At 37.7% G+C, this 22615-nt stretch overlaps 1 protein-coding gene across 1 annotated transcript in view; it reads right to left on the reverse strand.

Annotated features, from left to right (window-relative positions):
• The window catches only part of PTPRD (protein tyrosine phosphatase receptor type D), a 1297197-nt gene that overhangs the window by 941880 nt on the left and 332702 nt on the right, over positions 1-22615 (reverse strand). Inside the window, exon 3 of the mRNA XM_076363450.1 lies at positions 8998-9105. The gene's annotated coding sequence lies outside the window, so the exon portion shown is untranslated. The remainder of the gene's footprint in view (positions 1-8997; positions 9106-22615) is intronic.

Consider the following 22615-nt stretch of genomic DNA (forward strand, 5'->3'; position numbering starts at 1 on the left):
CTAGACCAACTGCCTGACCAATTCAGGGCTGACCAAAAGTTAAAGCATATTCTTAAGGGCATTATCCAAATGTCCCTTAAACACTGACAGGCTTGGGGCATCGACCACCTCTCAGGGAAGCCTGTTCCGGGGTTTGACCACCCTCCCAGTAAAGAAATGCTTCCTAATGTCAAGTCTCAACCTCCCCTGGTGCAGCTTTGAACCATTCCCACACGTCCTATCAGAGGATACCAGGGAAAAGAGATCAGCACCTCCCTCTCCACTTCCCCTCCTCAGGAAGCTGTAGAGAGCAATGAGGTCACCCCTCAGCCTCCTTTTCTCCAAACTACACAAGCCCAAAGTCCTTAGCCGCTCCTCATAGGACATGCCTTCCAGCCTTTTCACCAGCTTTGTTGCCCTCCTCTGGATGCATTCAAGGACCTTCACGTGCTTCTTAAATTGTGGGGCCCAGAGCTGCAGACAATATTTAAGGTGAGGCCACACCAATGTTGAATACAGTGGGATGATCACCTCTTTTGACCAGTTGGTTATACATTGTTTGATGCACCCCAACATGCAGGCAGGTTTCTTGGCTGCCAGGGCACACTGCTGACTCATATTGAGCCTGCTGCCAACCAGCACCCCCAGATCCCTTTCTGCAGGGCTGCTCTCCAGCCACTCCTCTCCCAATTTAGACTTGTGCCTTGTGTTACTCCATCCTAGGTGCAGAATCTGGCATTTCAACTTGTTAAATTTCATCCCATTAATCATAGCCCAATGCTCCAATCTATTTAGATCCCTCCGCAAGACCTCTTGTCCCTCAAGAGAGCCAACAGCACCTCCCAGTTTGGTATCGTCAGCAAACTTGCTTTCTTTTGTTCTGTGTAACAATTAGGTGTCGACTAATAATAGTATTTTATTTAGATTGTCAATATTTCAATTTTACTAACAATAAATTATTGGCTTTATAAATAAAGTGTGTTACCTTTTCACTCTTAACAAGATTTTGACTGTTTAATCATTGTCACCTTAGCACACAGGCATAAAGACTGCATAGCCACATGTAACAGCAGTTGGATATTGGGTTATAGTCCATGCAGGTAACAACTCTGAGAAGTTTTTACAGAGAACATGTACACAGAGATTTTCAGAGGCAAATCACTTTGAAAAATGTGGCAGCCTTTGTTAGGAATTAAAGCAACACCAAACCAAGGCCTTGTCAAATATCACTCTGTTTTCCAGTGACAGAAGCAATAGCTTATCTCGAGGAAAAGCTGTATATTTTTAAAAAATCATGGACAAAACAATATATTTTGTCCAAGCTTCACCTAGGAAATGACTGAACAGTTTTAGCTAAAACTTTAATATTTGACTCAAGGCAAATAAATTTGCATGAAAATTGTCAGCTTGAATTCTTAAGTTTGGCAAGTGAAAAGTGGCTCAAATCAAGGGTTTATAAGACGAAAACTGGAGCAAACTTTATATAGGGAAATACATATTTAATTACATGTAGAAAATGCATTCTAGGCTGCACTCCTAAAAACAAAATATGATTACTTTAATGTTATTTTTAACTGACATGCTGTGCATGTTCTATATCTGAGGTTATCATACATATAGGTATACTTAAATAATATTATATAACTCTTGTCTATGTACTGCATATTATTTCAAATTAGGAGTGATGTTCATAGTATTCACCCTATTAAATTGAGTAGATAATTTCAAAATTGAGTGTTTCATTCTAGATGGAGGAGATTTTCATGCAAGGGGGCTGACATATCTGCATGAAGTTCTTCTGAGATCAACTTATCATGAACAGATAGAAATCTGCCCAAATACATAAAAAAAAGAAACCAGAAATCAGTCAGGGATATTACCTGACTTAAAATATATAGAAAATTCCTCAGTAATCGTCTTGTGATGTGTATCATATGAAATACAGAGATGTTACCCTTCTAATGATGCCTGTCCGTACAATATGACAAAGAAACTATATTCCCATTTCAAGCAATTATTTCCAAAGTTTTTTTGCCTTTTTTAAATACAAAAATTTGTATGTGAAATTGAAAGTAATGATCTTAGACTACTTGTTTTCTGTATTACAGACAGCCCTTCACAAAAGACAGCTTCATTTTCAAGACACTAACTTGGGATTTGGGAAAACATCTCCCTAGCTTTTCATATATTCCCTATATAACATTGGGGAAATTAATTGCTCTTTCTGCGCCTCAATTTTGCATTTGCATAAAGAGGAGAGTAGTTCCACTCCACAGGACTTATGAAAATAGAAGTTGTCAGGCTTCTACATGTTTGGTAATGATACTGGTATGCTAGAAAAGATTATTATAGTCACATACCATTGCTGTTTGGTCTGCTCTTAGATTACCTCATTTATTTAGTAGTTTATATATGTCACACTTACAGTATAGTTACTATTAACCATCAGCAAATTCTGCAGTTATAAATATGCAAAAGTACTTAAAATTCTATCTTTGCAGATGTTCTGGTTTCAAACACTTTCAAGAATATGTTATTTACATAAACATGCTACTATTCAGAAGATTCTTTATAAGTTATAAAAAATACTGTCAAGCCTCAATTTTAATACATTGACAGACCTTAGTTTAAGAGCTGCAGACAGGATTTTCATCATGCTTAATAGGAATCAATTTGCTTTTTTGTCTATATATAACTTTAAAACTTGTTATTGGTGACCAAACAGGAAATAGAACTTCTTACCCTGCAGAGAATATCATGTAAATAACATCTCCAAAACTGGCAACAGCAGCTATTGCCCATGCTCACTACCTGCCTATTCAAAGGGCTAAAAAAATAGGGAGACAAAAGGGTTAAGCTTCTTTCTTGCCCTTGTTTGCAACCTTAATCAATCCAGAGAGAAGTCATCAGTGCATACATGGTTTCTCTTTTCCTGTGTCTAAGGGAACTGTCAGTTCAGTGTGTCTCTAAAGTCTGATATCTTCACACACATAATTGGAACAATTATAAAAGATTATAAGATTAAGAGACAAATCATAACCAATTCTATCTTGTCAAATTTTGCCATCACACAGGACTTCAAGAAAGCTTCAAAAATATTAACCTTGACCTTTAGTATGTATTAAAATCAGGGATAATCAGTTGATAATCAGATAAGTGCTCTCTGGGAAAAGAATAGAAGAACTCATCCAATGGGGCTAGTAAAAGCTTGTGAAAATCTGATCCTGATGTTATCCAGATGCAAAGCTTTAACCTTTCTTAGAGGTGAACAGTGAAGCCCTGGAGCAGGGGTCAAGATAAACAGGTTCCATTTCTGGCTTAACACCAGACTCCTGGTGTCAAATGCCAACTTTGCTGTGGCTGGGTTCCCAAGTGTAAAATAAATACAGTAGTGTTTCCTTCCCTTGCCTTTTATTTGCTAACACTGGGATAAAGGTGGCCTAGAAAGAGACCAGTAAAAAAGCATTCTGGTGTCAGGGTATTTTAAACTGCTGTAACATGGACAGTAATAGTTCCTGGTTGTATATCCTTCATTTTACTTGGATTCATTTGTTGTCACTGAGATTGCAAGGGATAAGCTAAATTGATTAATATACACAGATTTTATTTTTAATCTAAAATAATCTTTTGCTTTAACTCTTGCACTTTCCTCACTGGACATACTTGTGAAATATAGAACGTAACACACTCACTGTTCATCTTGATTTTTTTTTGTATTGCAGAGGATATAAATGGTTTCCAAGTCTTAAACAATTTAGTCAGTCCGCTCTATTTGTTCTGTAAAAGTTTTTCACCACATGCCAGGGAAGTATTTGGGAACTATTTGGAAGGTATGTACTGAAAATATACCAATCTAAAGATGAATCTGGGGTGCACTTAGCTGCAGTCTGTAATAATATACAGCGTGTCCACATTCTAGTCTAAATTTCTGATCATTTCACATACTTTTTATACTTTTCCTCAAGAAGGTTATCCTGACATCCAGAATAAAAAGAGGTCCATATGTTGCAGTAAGGAGGTGTCTCTAAATAAATTAACTCTATTCCTCTTTCAACGGGTAATTCCATAAATCTAATCTGGGCTGAATCTCTGAAAAGCACAGGGAACAGAGACTAGTTGACAGATTCTTAGAGACATGCACTTCTTGAACAAAAGTCAAGCTTCTGAATATACATTCTTTTGGTGTTTTATTTACTGTTTGCAGTCACAAAACTAGAGAATGATTTAATCTATAGAGAAGACCTCTGAATGTCATCTAGTCCAACCTCTTTATGCAAACCACATCCAATTAAAACATATTGCTCTGGGTGATGTCTAGTCAAGAGTATTTTCAAGAATGGAGATTCTACAGTCTTTCTAGGCAACCTGCCTGCCATCACAGTAGTCTTTTTTCATTATTTCTAGTCAAAATTTTCTGTGTTCCAGCTTGTGTTTGTTGCCTCTTTTCCTTCCTCTGTGCACCTCTGGGAAGAGTCTGGCTGTGCCTCCTCTACATCCTACAATGAAGTAGCTGTACACACCAGTAAGTCCTCTCCCCCCCCCCCGCCCCAAATTGTCCCTTCCGCAGGCTCAACAAGCCCAGCCTCTACAGCCTGTCTTTGGATGCCCTGCCCTCCATCCCCAGACTATATTGGCCAGGACTATCTCCATTACGTCAATGTCTGTCTCATACTGTGGTGCCCAAAGCTGTGCACAGCATGCCAGATGCTATCTCACAGGTACTGAGCAGCAGTACAGGATCATTTCCCCAGACCTGCTGGCTGCCTCCTTGCTAATGCAGTCCAGGATGTGGGAGTGCTGTGCCTGGGTGTACTGTTGCCCTGGGGTAAGCCTAGTGTCCCCAAGAGCTGCCAGGGCCATTACTGCAGAGCTGATCCCCAGCTGGTCAGCCTCAGCATCTACTGTTACCTCCCAGATGCAGGACTTTGCCTTCACCTTCATGGGGTTCCTGTCAGATAATTTCTCTGAGCAGCAGCCCTGCCCTCTAGCAGATTGACAGCTCCATGAACATTTTGTGTCATTTGCAAGCATGATGAGAGTGAAATCTGTACCATCATTCAGGCCATTAATGAAGAACATTAAACAGTATTGGTCCTGGTATTGCTCCCTGAGAGAAACTACTGCTTTCTGGTCACTAGCTGGGCTTTGTACTATCAATCACAACACAGTAAGCCCAGCAGTCCAGGCTGTTTTCAACCCACGTTGTTGACTGCTTATCATATATCACCAGCCTGGCAACAAAGATACTATGAAAGCTGCATCAAAGGACTTTCTGAAGTCAGGGTGATCAAGTATATACATCTTCACCTGTCTGTGGTTTTCTCATCAAGGCTATCACATTGGATAGGCATGATTTGCATGTACCTGGATTTTTCTGAACTTGTTAAATATTGTGGCTATGATCTAAAGCAACCTCTGTGCTACAATTTACATAGCAGCTGTTAAAAAGATAAGATGCTACTTACCTGCCTTGCATGATTATTGTGATATTTCTAAACTTATAATTTCACTTTGAAATAAGAAGTAAGTAAAATAAAACTATTGTAAGTGACTATGACCTCAAAGTGATGTGCACACCATTCACATTCCACATCACAATGTTGAGGTTTGTTTTTTTCCATCACTATGCTTATTAACTCTGATAATTTCATATCATCTTTTCCTACTTCAGAAATATTGGTCATCTGATATGCCACATAAATACACCTCTTGGATGAGAAGTCATTTCTCAATTTGTAAAGTGTCAAACAATTGTCAATCAACTGAACATTTTGAACATGTCCACTGCCTATGACTCTCTCCTTTTAATGTGAAATTTGTTGACAAAAGTGTCTTCCTTCTTTGAACATTACTGGGATATTTCTTTAGCTTTGCATGTTGCATAAAACACAGCAGAGTGCTCAGCACTGTTGAGCAGAAGCTTGAAATTGCTTGTATGCTGCTAGCTTAGATAGCTTCTTTGATCTTGAGATGAGTTTGTGAAACACAGAATTTTAACATGATGTTGTAAACAGAATGGATGAAACATCCAGTAAAATTTAGTGGTCAATACACTAGGTGCTAATTTCACTTTGCATGTGATTGAAGAAATAGGCAACCTCCAATATATCCCCACATTGCATCTGCTTAATATCCAAGTATCTATGAAGTAGAACTTTTTTTCTGCTTGAGAATTAGAACAACTCTTGATTTCTTTCTCTGACCTCATAATATTGAAATATTGGGTAAACAACTGTAAAAAGTATTCTGCTTTAAATAGACAATAAGACCATGGATTTGAAAGAAATGTTCTTCCACAAACTGTTGTCAGTAGTAAACCTTTCCAGGTTTAGTAATTTAGGGTTGCCTTCTAAAAATCTAAAGATTGGTGATTTGTGCCAGAAAACAGAGGAAAATTAATTGTCTCTGATAGTTCACTTTAACATAAAAACCCCTGCTCTATTCACAAGCAACCACAAAAGGTTAACAAGACCCAATAAGTTGGCGACTGGAAAATCTATGTATATTAAGCAAGCCTACCGGTCTCCAAGATACCTAGGCAATAGTCACAGTCATCCTCTTTAGACCCAGTAGGACTAACAAGGTAATTAATTTCTAGCCTGAGACCCCCTGCCTGAGATTTCCCCTCTCTAGGTACATATTGCATTCATGATTGGCTGGTGGTGAAGATGTAAAAAAAAAAATTTTGGGGAATTATTGTTAATACTTAGGAGCTATTCTAGACTTCATGCAGAAATCAAGGCAGCTTTATTGCATATTGTGTATAAATATAATCTTTTGGTTTAGGATGTCTCTCACTGTCATCTGTGTTTTAAGAGCTACTTCCTGTCAGTTCATCCAAAGAAACCTAATGACTTTTACCCATTTTTCAGCTGTTTCTGTCTGCTACAGGTTGCTTATCTCAAAAGGCCGGCATTAAACATAAGGAGTGGTGGTAAATGGAGCTTTTAACAGAGGTCTTGCCACAAAAGGAGCACTACAGTTAGAAGATAACTCAAAGACCTTTTCACTTTCTAGTTTCTCCTAGGATGCCATAGAAAATCATATCAGAATTAAGATTTGGTAAGGCTGAAGGTATGTTCTCTTTATTGCACCCAAACTTTACAGTTACTCATGTTTTATCTAAAATGCCGCAGTCTGTCTAAAGCAGATGGGATCTTGCTTATTAGTTGCTTCCTCTCACTAGTAATTGGATAATAACAAAGAACTCCCCTCTCAAAGTGTCAGGTTTTTTTTTTTTTATTTTAAAGAATTACTGGCCTTCATCTTTATCAGTGACCACTAATAAATTCCCTTTAGGCCACAGGCTTTTTTGCTTTCAAAGAGTAATAGAGATTTGGGGAAAATAAGCTGCCTATAATTAGTAGAGGGGTTTCCTAAATGCGGCTATCAATCACCAAATTGCTGAAGGAATGCTCTCATTCTTCCAGAAAATTTTGAGTCACACATCAAACACTCATAGAGAGTAAAATTGCTAGTTGAAAGTTTTAAAAGAAAAATAACTGCTCACATAAACATTATTCTCAGTTTGAATCAAGAATATGCTACATTAAGTTTCTTTGCCCTCTATGCCTGATCTAAAAAGAACTCTTAAAGAAGATTAACACATTTTATTCAATACATTTGAGAACCTGTGAAGAGTCCTGGTTCTTTTATTTTATGTAGCAAATACTGTATGAGAGTCATAGCCTAGCTTGGTTTGGCTAGCAGCGGACAAAGAAGACAAAACATCCATTCAACTTTATCAGCATTTCTAATAATCAGTAAAGCAATTGGTGATCGAAGATTAACACAGCCTCTGAGAGGAATTTGGCTCCTCTATTAGACTGTCTCTATGCAAATAGCTCTAAAAATAAACATTCTGAGCAATTTCCAAACTGTCAAGTATTGTAATAATCTGAGCTAAGAGTTTATTTTGCAGTGACACACGTTTTCAGACAAAGTTTTTTTACAATATCATATCCTGCCTGTCTCTCTGATACATGAACATCTTTTATTGATACTCCACCCTCACCACCTCTTTCTTTCTTCTTCTCTTTCATTCTCTCTCCCCTTTCTCCTTTTCCCAGGTTAGTATCCTCCAGGTTTCTTAGCAGTTGTTCAAAGAGGAAAACAGACTTTCACTGGGAATTTATACTGTGTCATACTGTGAGTAAAAAGCAGATCTGACAAACTGAAACCGTCCTGCCTTTGTCTTCTCTGTGCGCTCCTACTGGCTATAGAAAAGTAGAATTTCTTGACATTTACCAGGAAGACTACCAGGGAAAATAAAATATTCTAAGTTGAACTGAGATATCGGAGTTCACGAATAATAAAAAACTAAGACTACAAGGATGAGAGGCGTACTTTAATACAGCTTGTGCCTTCCATGTATTTCCATTAAGAAGTTGTCTGCAGATTTCTTTTATGTGTGTATATAATTCCTGCACTTTGTGGCTTTAGCACTGCTGTCACCTTAGCTCCTAGCACGTGAAGGATAATTTGTGGGACTCCCTCAGAGATCAGCTTTGGATGACCAAGGCTTCTGACTCTGTCCTTCATCCACAGTTGTCTCCCATGTTTTCTTGCATGAGAAATGCAATAGGAAGGAAGGTCCATTTAATTAACACCCAAATAATGTTCCTCACATTTTTTCATGAGTTTGTCTTCTACATTAAACAGATAACTATTTATCTATATTTTCTTGATCATTGAATATATGCATATATGTTCATGTTTCATATTTATGTTTTCTAATAATCTGTCATTACTTTAAGGGAGTGCTTTCAATTGTCTAGAAAGGAAAAGGAATCAGAATGTGATGCCATTAAGTTTGCAAAATAACATTATGAAGAGACGAAGTTACATACTGATTTAAAGACAAGTTTAAATGAGAAATTGAATTCCACAACATGGGAAACCAAAGTGCTCTACAGTGTCTTAGAAACTGCATTTTTACTTTATGTTTGTTGTTAGAAATCAGCAGGCTTTGTAAATTTAGTCTGAAATGAACCTCCGAATGCGTAAGACTTCACTTACTTGGAGTTGAGGCTGATCAGCTCTTCCATGGCTGGTGCCAACATTCTGTCAGTCAAATTCTTAACTAGGTTGCAAAGGGCCAGGAAAGCAGTTGCTTTTTACTCCCACCTGGAACAAAATATTGTGTCAGTTACTTTTTTTGACTGTTTTCCAAGTGCAATAAGACATTCATTACATTATCTTTGCCTGTCACATTAAGGTTTCATCGGAACACTCATACAAAGGGTAGAAGCATAAACTATTACACTCTCTGAATTTCTCCTTGAATGAGTGATACAACACGTGTATAAATAAATGCTCTAAATAGTACTTTATTTTGCTATAAAAATTTCTTATAAAATTTACTGTTATATTCATTTGTAACTGTTAAATTTAAAGAAAATATTTATTAATATAAGGTACGCATTTCTAAATCCTGGTACTGAAGAAAGTAAAATCAGAACATCTAGCAGTAGAAAATAGAAGTGTTTCAGAGCAAAGTAATTTATTATAGCTATCCAAATAATGAAGATTCACATTTATTTTGATCTTAAAGTCCTATTTATTTTTTCCAAATCTCTTCACCTTATTATGGACTATAGTCTTTGAAATTATGACAAACTATTTTTAAAACAGAAGATTAATGAAAAAGTCTCTCAATTTTATATTGTTCTCTATAACCTTTGAAAGGTCATGAAAATAAAAAGAAGTCCCAACTGGCTAAAAAAGTGACAAATATTATATCCATCTACAAAAAGAGGCAAAAAGGAAGATTCAGAAACCATAGTCCAAACAGTTCCACTTTAGTTACTGGCAAAAATTATAGAAGAGGTCCTCATGAAAGCTATTTACGGGCACAAGAAGGGCAAACAGTGGCAGTGTGGCAGCAGGCAGGTGCACGGCAGCATGGTGACGACCCGGCAAAAAGCGGTGTCCTCTGCTTCTCCTGAGCTTCTAGCACCTGGTAGAACCAATGCAGCCACACAGACAGAGCTTCTGTCCAAGCATAAGACCACCCATGTTTCCGGATGTGGGATGTGCGAAGGGGTATTACTGGAGGTGGAGAATGATTGCAAGCAAGCCTGTGGGAGGTGTGACAAGACAGATGAGCTGCTCTGCTTGGTGGCCAAGCTGCAGGAGGAGGTGGACCGACTGAGGAGTATTCGAGAGTCTGAGAAGGAGATTGACCAGTGGAGCCATCTCTGATGCATGCAAACCAACTCAGCATGGCCACTATGGAGGCAGGTCCAGAATCTGTTTTGTGACAGGAAGAAGCTGTCTGTAGCTCTGGACCCCACAATTTAAGAAGCACGTGAAGGTCCTTGAATGCATCCAGAGGAGGGCAACAAAGCTGGTGAAAAGGCTGGAAGGCATGTCCTATGAGGAGCGGCTAAGGACTTTGGGCTTGTGTAGTTTGGAGAAAAGGAGGCTGAGGGGTGACCTCATTGCTCTCTACAGCTTCCTGAGGAGGGGAAGTGGAGAGGGAGGTGCTGATCTCTTTTCCCTGGTATCCTCTGATAGGACGTGTGGGAATGGTTCAAAGCTGCACCAGGGGAGGTTGAGACTTGACATTAGGAAGCATTTCTTTACTGGGAGGGTGGTCAAACCCCGGAAAAGGCTTCCCTGAGAGGTGGTCGATGCCCCAAGCCTGTCAGTGTTTAAGGGACATTTGGATAATGCCCTTAAGAATATGCTTTAACTTTTGGTCAGCCCTGAATTGGTCAGGCAGTTGGTCTAGATGATCATTGTAGGTCCCTTCCCACTGAAATAGTCTATTCTGTTCTATTCTAGAAAAAGCCAACACAGAGTTACTAAGTGTAAACTGTGCTTGACCAAACTGATCACTTCTCAATATAAAAATACATTTGGTGGATGAAGTGAGAGCTGTGAAATCCACACATTTTCTCAAGCATCACAATGAAAGTTAATAATATTAACAATGACATACAGAACTGTGCACTTCTTAAATATCTGTTCCAATTGTTTATACTGAGATTTACAGCTTCCATACCACTGTATGTCAGAAAGGACAGAGACTTGTATGAAGATATGTATATGTGAAAAAACACAGTGGGAAAAAAATGTCATTCATTATATCTATAACAGTAAAATATTCAGTAATTTTATTGTCTTCTTGACCACATGATACAACTGTTGCTCAAACTAAAAGAACACCAAACAAACATGAAAAGAAATCATCATTATATTACAGTTTTCAGCTGTATTACAACTTAATGAATGGATTTCTACAGAGGGCATAATTTTTCAACAGATTCACTGCCTTAACCTTATAGTAAGCTTCTATGCAATGCTAGCACTGTGGACAGGACAGCAATGTTCAGAAAATCACAGCTGACTTATAAAAGTTTCAGATCTTTATCCATCAACATTCCTTGCCATACAGGGTATAAAACTTATGAATCAATGATTGGTTACAATAAGGCCAGACAAGAAGAATGATTAATAATATATAGTTAGTTCCTTAATGCTGTATACAAACATTGGTTGGAGAGGGACTGCACATCTGACAAATTTGTGACCTTTCATTTACAGTGTAACCATCTAGGAGAACTAAACTATGTTATGTAATGTTATTTTATGTATTAATGCTATTTTCTTGAAGGTAAATGGCACACCTTTATTTCTTCAGAAAAATAGCTGTGATCTAAACACTAAAAAATTTCAATAACACTTCTACTGTCCTCTAGCTGGTCAAAGAATTCATTCATTATAAACAGTTAAAATAATCCTATAAAACTAATGTGATGTAATTTCCTAACAGCTGAAAGCTCCTTCTACTGTGTTCTAATTCTAACATAAAGAACCAAATTCCTCATCTTAGACACAGGAAGTTAATATAATTCCATGGAATGCAAAGTCTACATTATTCCATGAACACTTTGCAGTTGTAGACTGACACAATTAGTAAATTCACTCCCTCAGAAGCCTTTTTCTACTTTCCTTCAGTACACTCTTTAGTGGAAGTTATTAATACACATAAATCCCCTTTAGGACAGACAAATTTAACTTAATAGGCCTACAGATTTGACCATGAATAGCTACCTAGAGCAGACTGAACTAGAACTTTTTTCCAAGTGTTGTAATGTTTTTGAGTTTCAAAACTTTTTTTTCCCCAGGGAGCATTCCAAAAGTATCAGAAGAATTTGTAAGAAATCCAACAATCTTTCCAAAAGAAAAGGACAGTTAAATCTAAGCGTGTCTTCCTGATACGTTTAGACTGGAAAGACAAATAGGCGGAATATGGAAGAGAGAATTAAATCTCTCCAAAGTGCTTCAACCATAAACTCCCTTTGTTGTATATGCCCTCACAAGTTGCATTTTGCAACTAATTAATATTTTCTTATGAGAAATTATTCTAATATTAAATTTTGAAACAGCTCTAGCCTGGAATTCCCCAAGGCAGAGGAGCACAGGAGACATATGACAATTAACTAAATAATGAATCAGCAGCAGAGGCTAAGGGGTAGAAATCTCTTCTCTTTTATTACTCTTAACTTGAAACTGGAAAACAAACTTGTGCGGCAGCAACACCATGAGATTTTTCTCCTACATATAGACTGTAGGGAAATTAATTGGGTGCACATTTTCCATTCCAGTGAAGCAAGTAACCACTTTCTCTCAGAATCTCTTTTTCTTCTTAAATTCTTATGTTTTCTTTCAACATGCTTCATCTTTTCTATGCCCTTTCTTGGTTTCTCTCCTCCTCTTGTTTCCTAGAACTCAGTTTCCCTTTCCTTTAGCCTCCAACTCTACACATTTCAGTCTTAGCAAATCTATGAACGCTTTCACCACCTTATTGCAAATCAGCCCAACAATTTGTTTTTCTCTTTTCTGATAGGGGTGTAGTTGGCCCAAAGTTATTTTTGCCTGTATTTTGCACTGGTTATCAGTCAGGAACAGAAGGAAACATCACTTTGGCTCCTGAATGAAAGCAGCAGATAAGCATGAAGCTTTGGGCTGTCTGCTACTTCAGTTAGCCACTACAGGAGTCCTGTGCATTATTGTCTCTTTCTTCTATTATGTATGCTGAAATTCCCTGCCAGGAGGGCTAAAACATTTACATTTTCTCAGAAAATGGGCCGAGAAAGGCAGATGCCAATATATAGTTGACAATATTAGAAAAAGGTTAAGCTTCAGCATTGACGTTTGTGTATATGCTTCTGGCCACAATGAGTTCCAATGTATTAAATTCAGACTTACAATGCTGCTGCACAAAGACACAAGTGAGACACTAAAGGAAGGCTTGTGAGGAGAAGTAATATGTCTTATTAGATCTGTTGATAGAACTGGAAAAAATGACAAGATGCTGGCACAAAAGTCCTTCTTCATGTCAAAAGAATACAGGGAAGAAGAATTCAGGTATGCTAGATGTCACATGGGACACTGATATTATAGCTTGTTTGAAAATTACTTATTAAAATCACAAGAGATAATCTGAAATCCTGCCCCAGCCATCACAGAAACAATACACCAGTGTTCATTCCCAACTAAGGAATGTTTATATGATACTCATGATTTCTGAAGATGGGAACATACTTCCCAAGTTCTTCATAGTAGTACAAATTAAATTAAAAGGAAAATTATTTGTAAAAATGACATGATATTCTTTCCGCTTCTATAAATAGTGGCAATAATACAGAGTTCAGTAAGCCTTTGCTGATTTCTTTGGACAGAAAGGGTGGCTATATGTGATGTTGATGACTTCTCTTTAAAAAAATGAAATCCCTTTTCTATTTCCCTTCATTCACACATGTGGGATATGACCCTACATTATACAGTTTGTCCATTTTAACAACTCATCCACATTTACAGTTACATAAGCCTTTCTAACTTTAAGACTTCATTTACTCTGCATCTTTTACCTGTGTTTGTGATCTCCAGATATGTTTTTGTGGAGACAGTTCATGTTTCTATTATCTTTTATTACACATAGGCAAACAATATCAAATTAATAAAACAAATAATATGAACACACATCTTATATTTAGTTACTGTCCCTGAAAGTGACACTGTTTAAGAGTAATTTTTCTTTCCCAGTGATGGAATATTCATTACTTTTTACGTATTTAAGAGCTTCATTTCTCTCTTTAGTTAAAAGTAGCAAAACATTTACCATTGGATCATTTCCTACAGACATAGTAACACAATTTAAAAACAAAACAAAACAACAACAACAAAAAACAAGAGGGAAGAAAAAAAAAGAAAAGCATGCTCTCAAATGAAGCTTTTTTAGTTCTTAAAGGTTTGTGTAGATTAAGTTGAAGAGTTCTTATCAATTATGTTGTAACTACACCACAAGTATGGCACTGAAAAATTACAGAAGTAAGAAAGATATTAAAATACATTTAATTTCTGTCAGGACTCGAGCACCATGGTCCTGTTTCTAAGTGTATAATATATCTTTTTAACTGACAATTCTAAAAAAAAAAAAGAACTTCACAGACATAAACTTCACTTATCTTATTATCTTTATATGTAACATGTAAAAACCAGAATTTTTATTGATAGCATCAGCATAAGATATTTGCATTACAGAACATGGTAACCCATGACAGCCTTTTCTATTACCTCTTTATATTACCAACCACTGTCCCTTTATAAAAATTTATATTTATCAGCAGAAAGTCATATACCATGTTCTCTATTCTCTTTGTGGAAAGAATCATAAGGAATCTCTTTTGCTGTAGCATGTCTTCAAGAGAACATGAGATTATGAGTCTCTTGCTGCCCCCAAAAATGTGAGCTCTGTATCCTACTGCCTATTTTACTGACCTTTCAAAACAAATTTCCAAGCTTTCTTGATCTAACAAGAAGGTTCTCATGAACTGCAATAGCTTTTAGGTAAGACCACAAGTCCTCAACTCACAAAAGGTGCCATGCTTCAGATTGGAAGAAACTTGATAAAAAGACTAGATTTCAGCTAGGGCAATGCAGAGAGAGAAAATCTCTCACACATCCTCACAGACTGCAAGATGTTAATAAATATATCGATCCTGTCTTCAGAACTTAAAGTGACTGAGATTCCCACATTCTGCTTTATGCCAGAAAAAATGGCTTTCTTATGTAAAGATAAAAGAAAAGGCATCTTCTAAAACACTTTGTGGAATTGTAAAAGATGATTTCTGAGCACAGCTTCTTGCTTCTCTGCCTGTTCCCAAATTTTAATAGTTTATTTACTCCTTGAAATCATAATCAACTAGGATTTTATAGAGTAAGTTGTTGATCAGGTTTTTCAACATTTTTATCAAAATAATGCAAAAATAGTCATAATTATAAACATTTCTCTGCCTGCTTTATTTTATAAGGTCCTGATTCCATAATCCATTTAATTCCTTTCAAAATTTATAGAGTAACTTTACTTTCAATACAATCCATCTAATTCAAATTTGGGCTCAGTGTGATTGTTTGTTTTACTTTGTTTTGGTTTTTTGAGTGGATGGAAATGAATTAAAGTTTATAATGGGTATCTGGTAAATCCTTTGCAATGAAGAAACCCTTCATTCCATAAACTAGTATTTTTTTTTTCTTCTGTATGGGGAACTATATTGGGTTTATGTGGCAAGGTTGCGGGGAGGAAGGGAGCTGCAGGGGTGGTTTCTGTGGGAACAAGGGCTTCCACCACATGAGACAGAGCCAGTTCCAGCCAGATCCAAAACAGACACACCGCAGGACACAGCTGAGCCCATCAGTCAAGATGATGGTGTTTCTGTGATAACATAAAGAAAGGGCAAAATATACTGTGTAGCAGCTGTGAGAGAAAGGAGTGAGAAAAATGTGAGAGAAACAGCCCTACAGACACCAAGGTCAGTGGAGAAGGAAGAGAAGGAGGTGGTCCAGGTGCTGGAGCAGAGGTTCCTCTGCAGCCCGTGGAGAAGACCACAATGAAGAGGGTTGTCCCCATGCAGCCCATGGAGGACCACATTGGAGAAGATATCCACACTGTAGGCCATGGAGGTGTGATGGTGTGCTCCCCCACCCAACCTGGTGTGCTCCCCTGCCCAACATGACCTTTATCTCCTGTAACCCTGCTCAAGCGATAACTACCAGGGGTGGTTGTTAATGCATGTTGGTAGTGATAGCTGCATCCATTCAAAGTGGATTTGGGAGCCAGATAACAACACAATAGCCAAGGGCTATTGTGAGAAATACACCCAACTAACCACAGTTATCAGTACGCAAATATGACTATGAGTCAATCATCTTATCTCTATAAATAGTCAGCAGCCCAAGAGCCCTTTGAGCTCTCCTGCACTGCAGTGGGCTGCACGGTGGGATCTCCCCTTGAGTAGGGATGCGTCTCAAGGTTACTCCTCGAGGTTGAGAGATTCCTTGCCACAACAGATACTCGGTAAGTTGCTAACAGCATGCTAAACTTTGAAATCTTATCACTTAGCTAAGTGATATAAAGGATTAAATATAAAGGATTAATTGCACATCTATAATCCTTTAGACATAAACCATTGACCAAGTCTGAGACTAGGTTTGGATCCAGCCTCACTTAGACTCCTCTCTGAGAAGGAGTCTAGAAAGTAAGGGGATCCTTTCTGAACCTCATGGCTCAACAGAGGGTCTCCCTGACAGTAATGTCTGACCCTGTCCTCTATGCAGTAAATAATCAAGTGTACCTTGCCATTGAATCTTGTTAAATCACTGTCACATTTACCATTGAATTCTAACTCACTGTTTTATATCAATAAAGTGTATTGTTGCTTCTCCCTTATGATCGAAGTGCAGTCTCGCTCTGCACTCCATCTGTGACAGGAGGACCCCACACCACAGCAGGAAGACATGCCTTAAAGGAAGCTGCAGACTGTGGAGAGCCCACACAGAAGCCTGTGGAGAGAAGCCCATGTGGGAGCAGGTTTTCTGGCTAGGCCTGCGGCCCATGGGGGACTTATGCTCTAGCAGTCTGTTCCTGAAGGGCTGTACCCCATGGAAAGGACCCACGCTGGAGCAGTTCATGAAGGACTGTATACTGTGGGAAGGACCCCATGCTGGAGCAGGAGAAAAGTGTGGGAAGGAAGGAGAGGCAGAAATGAAGTGTTATGAACTGACTGTAACCCCCATTTCTCATCCTCTTGCACCGCTCAGTGTGGAAGGTGGTAGAAGAGCCAGGAGTGAAGTTAAGCCTGGGAAGAAGATGGGGGTAGGAGGAAAGTTTTTGTCTTTGTTTCTCACTATCCTACTCTATTTTTATTTGGCAATAAATTAAATTAATTTTCTCCAAGTCTGTTTTGCCTGTTGATGGTAATAGGTAAGTGAGCTCCCTGTCTTTATCTCACTCCATGAGATTTTCCATCTTCTTTTTTCCCCTGTTGTGTTCAGGAGGGGGAGTGAGAGAGTGGCTTGGTGGGCATCTGGAAGTCAGCCAGGGTTAACTCACCACAGAAACATCTCATTTTTAGGAAAGGAAAATATGGCAGTTACCTTGTTCCTTAAGAAAAAGATGTAAATAAGGCATATTAGGAAAAGTGAAGTACTTAGATTTCCTTGAGGTTCATCATGTTCTTATTTAACTAGAGCTATAAATTAATTAATTTATTCAACCTCACATTTATAGTGTTCTTTAAGAAGGTATAGATTTCCACATTGTTTCTTTTTATCCTAAATGGATAATCAATAGCCAGGACTTTGCTGGGTTGTTTCTTTAACCTAATTTTAACCAGGTGCTTTTCCAATGTGGTACAGTTCTGTCCCCATAAACAGTGTAGAGACATTAACAGATGACAAACTTTTCCATCTTATTTTCTCCGCCTGTCCTGTTAAGGAGGGGGAGTGAGAGAGCGGCTGGGTGGGGATCTGGCAGCTCTCCAAAGTCAACCACCACAGCTGCCAGCCTTTTGATCTAAGTTCTGCAAGGGTAGATAACTTCCCTTTCTTACAGCCCATAGGTGTAATGATTGTACCCATTTCTCCTTGAGTAGGTTATGGCATCAAGGGAGCATGTGCTCCTCTGCTCCAGGTTTTTAATAGTGGTAGGATTTTATTATCTGAAATATACCCAGATAATCCAAACAAAACTGAGCTTAGTTTTGACACTTCTTGTCAAAAAGTGATTCATTCTGATCATAAAATTTAGAAGCTGAAAAATAATTTTTACATTATGACACTTCAGGAGCTCCATCTACTCATTTTGCTGGAGAGAAAATTAAGAAGTTGGCAAAAATCTTCCAAACTCCCCTTCAGACTAGGGAAAATTTCCTATTTGAATAAAAATCTGGTGATCAGCATGACCTTGAACATGCAGATAAACCAAAGAAATATTTTGTAAGTGTCTTTGTATCTATATTTTCTTCCAGTCTATAGCTGCAGCTAGCCTCTGATTCTTTAGAAGAAGAGGAGAAAAAATATATCCAACCAATTGCTCATCAAGACAATGTACTCCTTCACTTTGCTGATGACTGGCTAAAGCTTTGAAGCATGAAATTTGATTTTGTTACTATTTTAATGTATAGATGCAAGTATGAAGAACATTAAAATGTCAATGCATTAAATTTTATTTTCCCCAGTAGTCTTGAAGGATGATGATGAAAATGGGGAATCAGGGATTAAAAAATTTCAAGGTCCAAATGAACCAAAGCAGTCATATATACATTAAAGCCATGCACAGAGGTTATAAAATTTTTGGAGTGAAGTACACCTTTGAAATAGTTGTGTTATCAAATGATTGCAAGTTGCACTACTCTGACAATATTTAAATATATCACAACTAGAATATTTATTTATAATTCTAATACTATACTTGTCTAAAAGTTGGCTCTCAATAACTGGATTTATGTCATCATTTTGTCTTCAAAGTTAAACAGCCGTCCTCTCCTTTCTGTTACAGTTGTGTGCATATACATATATATTCATGCAGAATTCATCCTTCAATCTCTCTGATTAAGCTAGACAACTTAATCTTCAGAGGTCTTGCATTTTAAGGCTGGATTGATACTATTTTCAGAATAAAAGCTCTCTCTTCCATCCTTGGAAAACAGTTCCATCCTTAAACCTCATGGCTGAGTGAATAATCATCATTCATGTATGCTGCAGTTGCGTACAGAGTCATTTCTTAAATAAATTGTCTTAATTTTTAATATGGAGACATGTAAAAGTTAATGCATATGGCGGGAAAATCACTGAAAAGACTGGAAACTGCTTGGGGAGCTATTAAAATAAAATACAATTTTACTTCATTTTGGTACTACAGACCCTTATTATTATAATCATAATGGTGACTAAATTGCTTATAATTACGTCTGAGGGTAAGAAAGAGCAAATCCAGCAATTTCTCTAGCAATCTTAAACTATAACCCTAGGGCCAGCTTCAGAGTTTATAAGCAACAAAGTCTGTGAAGGATACAGTAGGTCAGGTAGCTACAGAGATCACAGGACCTTTCAAATGGGGGGGGGGCGGGGAAGAAAAGACAATGAATACAACTGCATATATAGTTTCAGCATACTGTCAAATCCCTACTTAGATCATACTTATTTACTAATGTAAGAGAGTTTTTTTGAGATTATGTTCATTACATATAAACAAAACACATTTAAGTTCATTACAGGGGTGGAAAAGAAGAAATAATAATGTACCTGGAGGAACTGGCTGAACAAATTGTCTTCTGATATGTTGGTATGCAGTATCGTGATATGAGGCAAGGGTTGCTGGCAAGGAATTCTCAGAGAAAACTGACTGTCACTGCAAATGCTTTTCTATCACAGAGACATAGAATCATAAATAATTTAGGTTGGAAGGGAACCTGGGAGTGGTTCTTCTAGTCCAGTTCTCCACTCAAAACAGAGACAACTTGGATTGGATTGCATGTTGTTTGTCTAGTCAAGTTTTGAATGGAGACAATGAAAATTAGGAACTCCAGGGATTCCTGTTCACAGAGTCTGATTACCAGAAAAACCTTGGATTTAGTAAGGTTTCCTAGATCTTGCTAGAAGCAGTTACCCTGTAAACCTTAGCAACCACAGCTTAATAAGGGAGATTGAGGTACTACCAAACTTCAGTCTGATTTTAAATTTTGAAAGCAGAATTGTCCTCTGTTTAAAGACAGGGAGTTTCTACAGTTCCACCTTTGATTTAAAAATTGAATGATCCACCATCCCTCCAAATTTCCTGTGCAATCCAGACTGCTTGTTGGAAAGAGAATCACAATGTTTTCTATTTTTTGTGCTACTAAGTACAACACATACAGATATATTATTCTTTTTCTTCTACGTACTCATGTATGTGAAGTAAAGAATGTATGAGTACGTGGGTTTTTTGAGGGATATGCACAACCCAAGCAGGAAGGAATCTAAATTAAGGAGTAATAAGATAAAAAATAGGCTCTATTTTACCACATGGGAATACTGTTAATTAAAACTTTTGGCTTAAGAAGGCAGCCAAACATTGACAGAGATGGATGCAGTAATTGTAAGCCAAGTAAGATGACTTTAAAAATCATCTCAGTAAATATCTGAGTGACATATTTGTGACGTATTTTTTCCTACTTAACAATGATTCTGTTTAGTCTCAAAAAGCAGTCAGTTGATGCCCATATCCAAATACTCTAACAGATAGTTATCTCAAATTTGGTTAGGTAAGTTTAAGCTGGATGCTTTAGATAACCAACAGGTTTGATATTTTATGACCTAAATGAAGATACAGCACATCAAATATGGCAAAATTTTAGAAATTCAAGTTATGATGATGATATAAAGCATGAGTCCTTGACCTGATGGAACTCACAGAGCTGCAGCTCCAACATGTTTGGTAATCACCACTTGGCCTCTTGATATTTGTAGAGAAAGAGAAGATCAGCCTGTGTCAAGGCAAGTCCAGCCAGGTCCTGAAACTCTGTACTGCCAGGCTGTTGTAAAACTTTCTGTCAACCAAGAGTGACAAAAATGATATTTACTAGGCTTTGGGATCTGAAGAAAAAATGTTTTAGGATTTAGAAGTTCTAAACTCTTAATTTATTCATTTTGGTTTATTTGGCTTCAATCAAATAATGTGTTTGGATTTTCTGGGCTTTCATATGGATTGTGCTTAAAATTTTATGTGAAATTCAGCTACCATGCTTCTGAAAACATATGCCAAGATAATCCTAATGATTAACCTTAGTGAATGTCAGGGTAAGTGTCCAAGTTTATTGTGCAAGCATGACACTCATTAAAAACTTTCTTCATACTTCTGAATACATTGTTCATCATCCACTCACTATTCAACCTAGCCAACCCCATACAGTCTGCTGATGTATCAGGTGTGCTCTAACTTCACATTTGTTTGGACAAATATTGCGATAGGCTTGTTCAGAAGAAAAAGAAGATATGTTATCAGGAAAGGACGTAATTACTGATGCATTCTAATTTGATTTCAGAAATCCTTAACTGTGCATAAATATTCACTGGTTAAAGAATGGTTGTGCTATTAAGACAATTCTTCACATCCCCACATAAAGACTGGCATAAATCATTTTTCAAAAACCATATAGGTGGATCTCATTTTTAAGCTTCATACATCACTGGTTATTTTTTTTACAGCTCCAGCAACAATACATAAAACCAAATAAAAGATCTGCATTTTAAAAATTTAAGTCTATCTTCCTTATCTTTCCCTCTGAAGCAAACCTATTTTAACAATAGGTATGGCTGGAATTCTAATTTATTCAATAACAGGCATAATGGTCTTTGGCTGGTTTCTAGCATTCTTTGGTATCAGATATCCTACTGCCTCTGTTTTTTGTGAATGAATCTGGGAATCTAAAGTGACTATTGGCAACACATGCAAAGACTGTCAAAAGCTACAGTACTTTATATCAGGAATAAGCATAGCCACTGTCTATTTCCAAGAACTGGGGAATGGTGAATGCATTACCCACGCACAAGCCACATCAAAGCTGTGATGTGGAGTAACACCTGTTCAAATATATTTTATTTACTCTCTCATCAGGGAACTGAAAAATATACTTACTTTGCATGTAGCCCTTGACAATTATGCTAATATGCCGGGTTTTACCTGGAATATAAAAGTTAGGCTGGAAAGGACTAGAAAAGATAATTTCCTTCTAAACCAAAGAGTTATCTTACATTACATGAAGAGCAGATTTACTCAAGTGCCACTTTCATCCTTGTCAATGATAAATTTTTGATGAAGTTGTTTCAGTCATCCTGAGGCTGTGTTTGACCCTGGGTACACTCATCAGGCCCAATCCCGACACTCACCTGCAGGCTGACATCGCAGCCTGGCTCAGCCTGTCCTCATCCCCACAAAAGTGCCTGATGTCCTACTCTGGAGAGTAGGACTGTCCCCCTATCCTGTCATGCTCCCTGTCTGAGGGCAGCAGTATGGGCTCTGTCTGAGGTCCTGTCCTACCAGCCCCTAGGGAGTGCCCACCACTCCTGGCCCCAACGGAACCCCTATCCCATAGGGCACCCTGAAATATGTCATGGAAAGTTACGTCATAGGAACATGAGATAGGTCACATTCAACATCTTTATTAATTATCTGGATAATAAAGTAGAGTTGTTTAGCCTAGCAGAGAGAAGGCTCAGGGCAGATCCATCAATATATGTAAATATCTGAAGGAAGGGTGCAAAGAAGATGGAGCCAGGGTCTTTTCAGTGGTACCTAGTGACAAGACCA

The sequence above is a fragment of the Aptenodytes patagonicus genome, chromosome Z (assembly GCF_965638725.1).
Source record: "Aptenodytes patagonicus chromosome Z, bAptPat1.pri.cur, whole genome shotgun sequence".
Classification (NCBI taxonomy): domain Eukaryota; kingdom Metazoa; phylum Chordata; class Aves; order Sphenisciformes; family Spheniscidae; genus Aptenodytes; species Aptenodytes patagonicus.